Below are 11923 nucleotides of genomic sequence, written 5' to 3'. Positions count from 1 at the left end.
ATCAATCCAATATCAATCCAATATCAACTCAACAACCAAATTCAATAACCAAATTTTACCTAAGAAACCCTAAAATCAACTCAACAACCAACAATCAATCCAATATCAACTCAACAACCAAATTCACAACACGTATATAGAAACCCTAAAATGAAAAGAATAGAAAGAAAGCATAACCCTAAAATGAATCATTACCTTCAAGAAGATGCTGGAGCAGCGGCGGCAGCGTGGTGGATGGAGCGGCGGCGGCGTGTGAGTGGAGCGTCGGCGGTGTGGAGGTAGCCGGCGGGTTGCGGCCGGTGGTGTGGAGGTAGCCGGCTTGGTGAGTGGAGCGGCCGGCGGCAGTGGAGAGGAGGAGGAGTGGAGTTAGGGTTAGGAGGAGGATGATGATCGGTCTCGATAAAATGTGTAGAAGAGGTTAAAGAAGTAATAATACCAACACTTCTGGGAGAAGAGGACGCGCAGACGTTTTTTAATGAAACGTCTTCGAAAAAACAAACACACTGCAGAGCCCAACGTCTGCGCGCCCTCTTCTCAGTGCAGACAAAAGAGGTGGAGAAGTCCTTTTGAGGAAAAACAAACAGCACCTAATTATATAAATAGTCTAAGTCATAAACTTAAAATTTTGTGACATCAAAGTTCTCAATTACACTCATTTATAATATAATGAGCCCAAAAATTTATATTCAACAAGTCAATGAAATATGCCAATAATTACAAGTTTTCCTGGCTATCATAGCCAAAAACAATTAGTAAGAAATGGCTAATATTGTAATTGTTGTATTTAATATAGCAAAATGTAAATCTAGTTTACAATAACGTACGTACTAGAGCCGCTTACAACTCCTGAACTATATCTAGTGGACTAGTGATGCATTCTTGATCTTCTTCCTCACCGACTTTGTCAATGCGGCCACATCTACCCCTTCCCGATCATGTTATTGTCTCCCCCTTGCACCTCCACCGAATTCACACCTACAAACAATTTCAATCTAATTAATTATCAACGATAACACACATACACACACTCAGTTATATATAAGAACATGAACACAAGGTTGTTCGTTTTGTACAATTTCTTTTTCATATAATTTTGCTTTTATTAGTTAAAACACTTGGCGGGCATATACACATTTTAAAGAACATTGTGTATAAATGATCATTCATTGGTGAAAATCTTTCTATTTAAACAGTTTATGAAGTGGTATTTGGTGTACAACTTCTAAATGAGTAAAACTGACACATGTTGGCATGTTAAATCGTCGTTTTTATTCAAAAAACCATAAATATGCCGATGAAACTGAAGCAAAAGATTAAATTTTCTTCATTTTTAGTCCCTTTCAAAGTCAAACAATTACCCAAAGCAAGTAAATGCGCTGATGATCTTGAATGGATGAATCAGATATCATAATGTTCTGACTTCTGTTTATCATCCTTCAGTTGAGGAGTTTGAAGATCACTTACGGTATATTCAGCAAATGGTGCAAATGGCATCAGAACAATCAATATACAGTGAGCTTTGATTTGATTAAATTAATGTTTACTTTATGGTACGTGTCTTGAATTAAGTTAACTATGTATAGGTATACGCAAGATTATTCCTCCTTTAATCTCAACTGCTCCAACTGGTGTTGTAATGAAGAAGGAGAAACCGTGGTTTAGATTTACACCTAAAGTGCAGCCTCTTCGGGTTTCTAAATAGACTATGAATGATAAGAACTCATTCAGTCATTTTTCTTTTGGGGTCATTTTGTGTAGAATATAAAAACGAAAGTAAGAAAGCAAAAGTTCTCTGATATAAGCAAAGGAGAAAATATGTAAGCGATAAGAATGGATTGAAGACATCAAAGCCTATTTATACTCATCGCAATTAATGCGACCGTCTGACAGAGGAAAGAGAAAATGCGGGCCACAGGATGACTGACACGTCAGGCGGGAGATTCGAAAAAGTGCTTGCAGGCTGTCAAACAGACGTTCTACACGTCTTGTCATTGGATTAAATAAAACTTTAATACATATTATAAACACAAGTTTTTATATATATAATAAAACTATGAAGGTTTTCAACTACCTTCATGGGGGTATCACGAATTCTCTCCTGATCTCTAAGCATACCCAAGTAGTTTTATAAGTCCTTGAGTGTGGGCTGGCAACCGTGAATTGCTCTTGTACGGCTGTTTGAATTTGAAGGGGGCTTCAAGCTGTTCCGATACAACCTCGCAACCAGATCAAGTTCATCGCTGGTCATTTTCCGGAGCTGTGCGTACCCGCCTCATAGACAACATGATCGCGGTTGCGTGTCTCGTTTACCAATTCAAGCCTCCAACATTTACCTGACAAGTCGTACATGCCTAGGAGTTTAAATGGACAACATTTTTTTAAAACTACTAGTACGCCACTCAAAAATCTAAAACCAGTTACAAATACATTTTTAAAACATGTTCAAAAACCATAACAATAAATTAAACAAAACATATGGTGTCTTAAAGTATTTGTTATATACGAAACCGTCGGCTCGCGTATATAATCATCATCATAATTATCTTCATCATACGTCCCCAACATCATAATTATCAATATCATTTTCGTTTCCCTCGTTAAACGGTGAAACTTCTACTGGTACGTGGTATGAAGTATGGGTTCCATAATATGGTTGCTCTACTGCTGGTAAGTGGTACGAAGAAGATGATTCGCCTCCATAATCCGACCTGCCAGCAGGTAGCAGGTAACTTGAACATTGGTTGACCGTAAAATTGTTCAAATCTCGTAGCGAAATACTCGTGAAAAACGAAATGGTAACATATATTAGTTAAAAATCAAATAACGACTTTATATTAAATAGATATACAACGAAACCTGGTTCAGATTTGGTCACCCCGGCGCGCTAGTTTGATCATAAGACTGTTTAGCCCGACTATCATAATCGTGATACTCCTGACAACAGTAATGGTAACATATTTTAGTTATAAACAAACTCAAGACTTTATATTGCATATCAATATACAATGAAACCTTGTTCAAATCTGGTAACCCCGACGCGCTAGGCTGATCGTTAGGCGCGTATCTCGGCTCCTCCTCGTTGTCAGGAAACATATTATCAAACCACCACATTTTATTTTTTTGCTTTTGATTCTTGGAAGGTGATGCATGTGTTTATGTATGTTAATATATGTAACATATATATAACAAAAAGAAGATAGGGGATGCGGTGAGCTCAATTATTCAAAATGGACCAATACGTGTGTATAGTGTTATACGCGACGTATAGGGTACGATATAACAACCTATGATTGACAAAAGCAGTCCTAGGTTGTCAGTTGTATCCTATACGCCGCGTATCGGGTACACCCTATAAGATAAACACCCCTTAATACGCGGCGTATAGTGCATGGGGTTCCCAACAGGACCCAAGATATATTGGTTGATGTCAAGGTACATAAAGTTTACATATACTTTAACTTAAGCCGAAGAAAATTAACACATAATAATTAATTTGTTTCAACACCAAGTTCAAGTATCTAGCTACTTTTCTATGACAAGGCATTGAAGCAACAAGATGTCCAAAATTGCATGCGGATGTTGATCCAGTTTTTTTCATGAACGGTCTTAAGAAAATGAACTACGATTTCTTGAAGTGATATGTAGAAGAAAAGCTGAACTTATTTCTGACTTTGATGTTGGTACTGATATTACTACCATGAGGATATCCAATACTTGCCAAATTCTTTACAATATATACATTGGGATGGTTACCCTTTTACTTGTTTACCCAAAAGATTTCAAGCAAATAATCTTGTTAGCCTTCAACTGTCACACAACAGTATCGATCAACTTTGGGAAGGGGGCGAAAAAAGACATTTTTAGTGTTTACTGTTGGTTTGTTATTTTCCGTTTTAGCTGACTAAAAATATGTTTTTTTTTCCTTTTTGTGGATATGATATGTAGAGCAGTTCAATAATCGGTGGGGTTATGAAGATTTGAAGAGATTGGATACCTTGTGGTATACTCCTATATAGATTTAAAATCATCATTGTTTTTTAGCCAAGTGGAACAATGTGATGATTATTTAGAAATTGAAGAAGTGGACAGAGTTGATGTGTTGGTTTGCGCTAGGATTCTTCGTTGCCACAACCTTAAGTTTGTGAGTAGTAACTGCGGAAAGGAACCTATACTGGCGTGCAATTTTTCTATATGGAATGTTGTTTGTTATGAATTGTGACAAGTAGCTATGTTTTCACAATTTGGTTTAAGTGCTGTTGCTTTTGTTGTTGTTGTGACCAAGAGTGGAATATATCAAGATTTTAGCTCATTCGTCTTGTAAACTAGCTGAGTTAGACCTTATTTTATGATTATATGTCAGAATTGGATAAATGTACCGAATACACACTCACACATCTACGTTTTTAGATATTCATGTGTAAATTATTTTTCACGGACCATGGATCCCCTTACACTATTTTGCATCAACCCAAACTCGACCCAACTAAGAACTTTCCGTTGTGGCCCGTTGCATACATATCCAACTCGACCCAACTTAGAAACTTCCTTTTGCTCTTTTTTAATCAAATACTTTTTTTTTACTTAAAATGCAAAGAAAGAATACTTATGTTATTATAGTATCAAACAACCCGTACACCGGACAGGTATAAAACTAGTTGTTTATTATTTGGGATATGATGAACATCTTTTAGATGATTTAGGGTTACGAATAGTGTATGTAATTGTGTTATATCTCTTACAATAAAGTAAAGGTTATATACAAACAACTTAAAATTTACATGGTCCATAAACATTAACTAAACACTCATTTTCATAACTTTATAATGCTTTTTTTTTTAATTTCACAAATATCGTTGTGACGTTTCTTTACATCTAAGTTTCAATATTAAGAACCGTGACATCGCAACGAGCAATAATAACAATATTGTTTATGAAGATGTGTGTTTGTTAAATTTTATTTTCAGGTACAATGATTTTTCATGAAGATATAAGCACCTAAATATCTTCCTTAATTAAAAATGGAATTATAAACCTTATCGTCTGTTTGACCAAATAAGTGGCCTTCCTTTCTCCAATCAGTACGTTGTACCTTTTTTTTCCCGAACATACATCACATGCTAAATATTAACACTGTTCGTCGCTTCCGTGTTTGTTTGCAATACAGGTTTTAAGCATACCATTCAATGGCATCTACTTCAGTTTCTTCGATTCAAAAGAGCTTTAAGTATGATGTGTTTTTAAGTTTTAGGGGTGAAGACACCCGTAAGAAGTTTGTTGATCATCTCTATCACGCTCTTACGCAACAACTCATTAATACTTACAAAGATGATGAAGAAATCAAGAAAGGGAAAAAGATCAGCGTGAACTCATTAGCTCCATTGAGGACTCCAAAGTTCACATTATTGTATTCTCCAAGAACTATGCATCTTCATCGTGGTGCTTAGACGAACTTGTCAAGATTATGGAGTGCCATAAGAAGAACGAGCAGACTGCTTACCCGATATTCTATGATGTGGAACCCACCGAAGTCCGCAACCAAAGTGGGGCAGTTGGAGAGGCCTTCGCAAAACATGTAGACGCAGAGGCCGCAGGGAGATGGATAGATGCTCTGAAAGAAGCAGCAAGTTTGGCTGGACTGGAGTTGAAGAACACCTTTGATAGGTACGTGATTTCGTCTCAATATCACTAGGTTATATATTTACTTTTTATTGTAAGTTATATATTTGAGATTGATTTTTCTTCTGGAGGTTTGAGTAATCTAATTGAAACTTCTACACACAGGCATGAAGCTAAGTTTATCCAAAAAATTGTTGAAGAAATATCGCTAGAGCTGCGTTTCTTTAACTCGAGCGTTGATGGAAAACTAGTAGGCATGGAGAAACGTATAAAAGATGTAGTTTCATCTTTAGAGATTGATATTAAAGATGTTCGCATCATAGGCATCAAGGGTATGGGAGGGGCAGGGAAGACGACTTTAGCGAGAGCTGTTTTTGATCACATATCCATTCTGTTCGAAGGTTCAAGCTTTGTTGAGAATGTCAGGGAAACTTCTAAAAACCCACTATGCGGTATAAAGTCGTTGCAAAAACAAGTACTTTTAGATGTCTTAAATAAACAAGATATCACTGTAAATGGTGTTTATGAAGGAAAAAGGATGATGAAACAGAGGATATTTGGTAGAAAAGTTCTTGTGGTTCTAGATGACGTGGATCATATAAACCAACTTGAGGCATTAGCCGGTGAGCCTAATTGGTTTAAGCCGGGAAGTAGAATTATCATTACAACAAGAGATGAGCACGTGTTGGTAGCACACCGAGTGAACTTGATTCTTGATGTTAGTTTTTTATCATATGAAGAAGCAATTTGCCTATTTCTTAGGCATGCATTTGGGAGAGAGATACCAAATCAAGGTTACAAAAAGTTGGCTGACCAAGTTGTGAGTTATGCTGCTGGTCTTCCTTTGACTATCAAAGTTCTGGGTTCATTTCTATGTGGTAAGGATGAACTTGAATGGACGGATGCATTAGAAAGACTAAAAACAATTCCTTTGAAGGAAACTCTGGAAATATTGGAATTAAGCTATGATTCTCTAGAAGAGGACCACAAGGAGATATTCCTAGATGTTGCATGCGTACTAAAAGGTTGGGAGAAAGAAAAGGCAATCTTTGCTCTTGAAAGCTGCGGATTTCATGCCAAAAGTGGTTTAAAAGTTCTAGAGCAAAAATCTCTTATAACTTTATCTATTTCTGGGTGCTTGGGTATGCATGACCACATAGAAGAAATGGGTAAGAATATTGTTCGTCGTTTTTACCCCAAGGAGCCTTACAGACATAGCCGATTGTGGATTAAAGAGGAAGTTGAAGATATTGGTTGATGACAAGGTACATAAGGTTTACATATACTTTTAACTTAGGTTGGAGAAAACTAACACATAATAATTAATTTGTTTCAAGACCAAGTTCAAGTATCTACTTTTCTATGACAGGGTACTGAAGCAACAAGATGTCTAAAATTGCATGTGGATTTTGATCCATTTATTCTCATGAACGGTCTTAAGAAAGTGAAGGAACTACGATTTCTTGAAGTGATATGTAGAAGAAAAGTTGAGCTTATTTCTGACTTTGATGTTGGTACTGATATTGACTACCATGATATCCAATACTTGCCAAATTCTTTACAATATATGCATTGGGATGGTTACCCTTTTACTTGTTTACCCAAAAGATTTCAAGCAAATAATCTTGTTAGCCTTAAATTGTCACACAGCAATATCGAATCAACTTTGGGAAGGGGGAGAAAAAAAGGTAGAAATATAATTAATTCGTTTTTTCATGATTCATTAAATTGCATATATTATTGGTTTGTTATTAAACCTAGTTCATCTTATTTTTTTCTCATGACAGGTTCTAAAGAAGCTCAGATTTATTAATCTCCATAATTGTAGTTTTAGAACCTTTGATATTGAGCTGATTCCAAATCTTGAGCGGTTAAATCTTACAGAATGTTGGCATCTAGAAGAACTTTACATGCCTGTTAAAAGTTTTAAGCTCAAATATCTTAAGCTTCGCAATTCTTAGCTCAGGACTTTGGATTTTGTGGGGGCTAAGAATCTCAACAATTTAATTGTACAATGTGAGCGTTTGGTAGCGCTTCACATGCCTGTTGAATCTGTAGATCTCATATACCTCTCCCTCCAATGTGGTAAGTTGAAAACCCTTAACCTTACACGGGCTTCGAATCTTAAGAGGTTATATATAAATGGATGTAAGGATTTGGTAGAACTTCACATGCCTATTGAAAACTTTAAGCTAGAAGACCTCTTCCTCAAATGTTGTAAATTGAGAAATCTTAACCTTACGTCTACTTCGAATCTTGAGATATTATATGTTAGCGAATGTGAGGACTTGGTAGAACTTCACTTGCCCACTGAAAGTCTGAAGCTTGAAAGCCTCTCCATTCAATGTTGTAAGTTGAAACCCCTTAACCTTACATGGACTCCGAATCTTGAGACTTTAATCATTGAAGAATGTGAGGATTTGGTAGAACTTCACATGCCCATTGAAAGTTTTAAGCTCAGATTGCTTAACCTTTGTCATTCTAAGCTGAGGGTCTTAGATCTTGCACGCGCTCAGAATCTACGCACATTAAAAGTGGAAAAATGTGAGGATTTAGTAGCACTTCACATGCCCGTTGAAAGTGTTGAACTTGGATTACTTAAACTATGTTGTTCAAAGCTAAGGGCCTTAGATCTTGCAAGTGCACAGAATCTACAAACACTAAAAGTTAAAAATTGTATGGATTTGGTAGAACTTCGCATGCCCGTTGAAAGTTTTGAGCTTGGATTACTTAAGCTATGTTGTTTTAAGATGAGGGCCTTAGATCTTACACGTTCTCAGAATCTACACACACTAAAGGTTGAAAAGTGTGACGATTTGGTAGAACTTCACATGCCCGTTGAAAATTTTAAGTTAAAAACCCTCTTTCTTGAATGTTGTAAATTGAAAACCCTTAACCTTTCGTGTACTCCAAATCTAGAGATGTTATATGTTAGAGCATGTGAGGACTTGCTAGAACTTCACATACCCGCAGAATGTTTTAAGCTCAAATTACTTAACTTATGTTGTTCTAAGCTGAAGACCCTAGATCTTACGCACGCTCAGAATCTACACACATTAAAAGTTGAAAAATGTGAGGATTTAATAGAGCTTCACATGCCCATTGAATATCTTAAACTCAAAAGCCTCTCCCTCCAATATTGTTTTATGTTGAAAACCATTATTAACCTTGAGCTGACTCCAAATCTTGAGCAGCTAGATGTTGAAGATTATTATAACTTGGTAGAAATTCACGCTCCTGTTGGATGCCTAAAACATCTTGTCCACATAAAATTAGGTGGTTGTGTCAGGTTTAAACCTTTTCTGGTTAACCCCTGGTTTCCTGATTTTGGTTCTTCAGCAGAGTTGCATTTAATTGCGAGGTCCTTAGATATATGTCCATTGCACCCTGACAATAATTTGCCTAAGTTCCAGTTTGAATGCATTTATAAGGAACGTCTACCCGTCGATTGGAAATCTTGAAAAGCTTCTTTCTTTTGGTCTATGTGCGTGTACAAACCTAGCGCGTTTCTCAGGAAGTATTTGCAGTTTACAATGTCTGAGGAAGCTTACACTGGAAGGCAGTATTCTTGAGGTGCCAAAAGAGATTGATAGGTTAGAATGTCTAGAGGAGCTAGCTTTGTTGTCAACATGTATTAAACATTTTCCGGATAGCAATTGTATGTTGAAGCATCTTAAAGTTCTTCGGCTTAAATCTTGTTGGCTTCTTGAGCAGTTACCTGAAAATTTTGGCAGATTAGTTCTTAGAAGAGCTGCACTTAACAGAATGAAACGTCTCAGATGCTTCCATCTCCCATATTGTGTTCTAGTTGAGAAATTGCCTGAGGAAATAGGAGGTTTAAAATGTTTGGAAGAGTTGAATATAGAAGGTACAGGCATAAGTCATCTTCCACTAAGCATTTTTCAACTGAAAGGTCTGCTTATTATTGGGTCTAGGTGGCGGCTTGAGTCATATGGTTTTACAACCCTGTTGGAAAAATCAAACTACACCTCCTGCTGCTACATATAACTGTGGATAATACAGACACCCGCAACACACGGAATTACTGTAACGGGTACTTTCTCATTTTTCTATTTATAGTCTTACTTTGAGTTTGCGCAGTGCCGGCCATGGCCTATGGCAGGGTAGTCGACCGTCATAGGCCTGAAATTTTTTTAATTTTTTTATATTATATATATATATATATATATATATATATATATATATAAATTGTTATATAAAAATTTATATTTGAACCTAGACAGAATTACAAATTTTGTCCTTTAAAAAAAGTCAAATTACGGTTCGTGTCCTTTTTTTAGTTTCCTTGCAGGCGGTGTACTTAATTTTTTTTTTCTACACGTTATGTCCTTTACGCTAACTGGGTTAGAAAAACTCAGTTAAATACCCTCACGTGAGGCGCATGTGAGGGCATATTGGTCTTTTCGTCTACCCTGCAACTTCTTCTTCTCCTTCCTTCCTCTTCTTCTTCTTCTTCTTCATCATTTTGCAGATCTCAATCAACTCCACCTACCTTCCCCTCCTTTCTCTCTTATTTCTCTCTCTACACCACCACCATCACCATACCACAACCACTCCGGGCATGGATTTCCTCAAACACCATCACCACCGCCATCACAGCTCCGCCACCAACCACTCCGGCCATGGATTCAGATCTCCGATTTCGATTTTTCAGATCTGGCAGTTCCAAAGTGGGCCCACTTGTTTCCACCTCATCTGCTCCACTTTCATAACCCATTGCTTCAACTCCCATCAACAGGACACAAGAACCTCAAGTCTATTCCACTAATTACAATTCGTTTTTGGACCGTGGCGCATCGAACCCAAACTCGAACCCACTTTTAAATTTTGTTGAGCCGCTTAAACTGGACTGGACCCAACTCTCAATGTCGATTCTTGTGAAGGCATCAGATTTCTCATATAAACCGCAGATCTGAAAAATTGAAATCGGAGATCAGAATCCATGGTCGGAGTGGTTGGTGGCGGAGCTGTGGTGGTGGCGAAGCTGTGACGGAGATGGAGCGGTGGCTGGTGGCGGAGCTGTGGTGGCGGTGGTGATGGTGTTTGAGGATTTAAGGGTTTCTTGGAATAAGTTAGATTGATTCATGGTATTCTAGAATGTTAATTAGGTGACGGAGATGGAGTTTGAGGATCTGAATCCATGATTTATGGGTTTCTTGGAATAAGTTAGATTGATTCATGGTTTCTTGGAAAAAGTTAGATTGATTCATGGTTTCTTGGAATAAGTTAGATTGATGGTGTTTGAGGATTTATGAGATATGCATAATGAAGAAGAAGAAGAAGAAGAAGAAGTTGTAGGGTAGACGAAAAGACCAATATGCCCTCACATGCGCCTTACGTGAGGGTATTTAACTGAGTATTTCTAACCCAGTTAGCGTAAATGACATAACGTGTAGGAAAAAAATGTTTAAAGTACACCGCCTGCAAGGAAACTAAAAAAAGGACACGAACCGTAATTTGTTTTTTTTAAAGGACAAAATTTGTAATTCTGTCTTGAACCTATATTTTGAGTTTTGTTTAGGCCCATTTATAATTTTGTTCACAATCCATACTGCCCAAATTATTTGTAGCCCAATGCCCATAACCTATTTACATTTTTTTATTGTTTAGAAAACTAGATAGAAGATCAGGAGGCAGAAAGACAACTTTTAAATTACAAAGAACAAACCACAACCACCGTACGTACCACAAACCACCGCCGGCTCCAGGCTTCCAGCAGCATGCACCACCACCGCCGGCAGCCGGCTCCGCCTCTAGCCTCCACTCTCAGCCCACTAGCCCAAGCTTCCAGCCTCCTTCTCCGTCCGACTGTCACACCCCGACCAAAGGTGGCGGAACATGCCGGGGTGCAACGAATTACCCAAATACACAAGACATTATTTAAAGTGACAACATTTAATAACTCATTTAATTTCACAAAATCATAACGTCACATAACAATTTCCATACGATAGTCACAACAAAATATAGCAAGTATTATATTGTTCATTTTTACTAATATCCTAATGGTCTTTGATATTGTTTTCTCCAAGTCTCGACTCAACCAAAAGTCAAACCTGTAACATTGCATAAAATAAAGTTTATCAACACAAAGGTTGGTGAGCAATTTATGGTTTTGAACAAATATGTATATAATAAGAATATTCCACAACTTGTATACGAACAATAAATAATAGCAATAATTTGGATAAATGAGATAGCTAATGAGAATACATTAGCGACAGCTCGCTATAAGAGAATACCAAATAGCCTAGGATTTTGTATGAGACTGTTAATAAAAATACAT

At 37.1% G+C, this 11923-nt stretch overlaps 1 pseudogene across 1 annotated transcript; it reads left to right on the top strand.

Moving 5' to 3' along the window:
* The first annotated feature begins 5183 nt into the window (after positions 1-5183).
* On the top strand, positions 5184-9709 carry LOC143621534 (uncharacterized; annotated as a pseudogene). Its single transcript, XR_013151538.1, has 4 exons — positions 5184-5661; positions 5782-6869; positions 6966-7304; positions 7404-9709. The product of XR_013151538.1 is annotated as an uncharacterized LOC143621534 (transcript).
* The last annotated feature ends 2214 nt before the right edge of the window (positions 9710-11923 follow it).

The sequence above is a fragment of the Bidens hawaiensis genome, unplaced genomic scaffold, assembly GCF_021521415.1.
Source record: "Bidens hawaiensis isolate Kalapana, Puna unplaced genomic scaffold, B.hawaiensis_p1.1 tig00002866_1, whole genome shotgun sequence".
In the NCBI taxonomy this organism is placed as follows: domain Eukaryota; kingdom Viridiplantae; phylum Streptophyta; class Magnoliopsida; order Asterales; family Asteraceae; genus Bidens; species Bidens hawaiensis.
The sequence above is the reverse complement of the archived record's forward strand: the minus strand, read 5'-3'. Positions and strand labels throughout refer to the sequence as shown.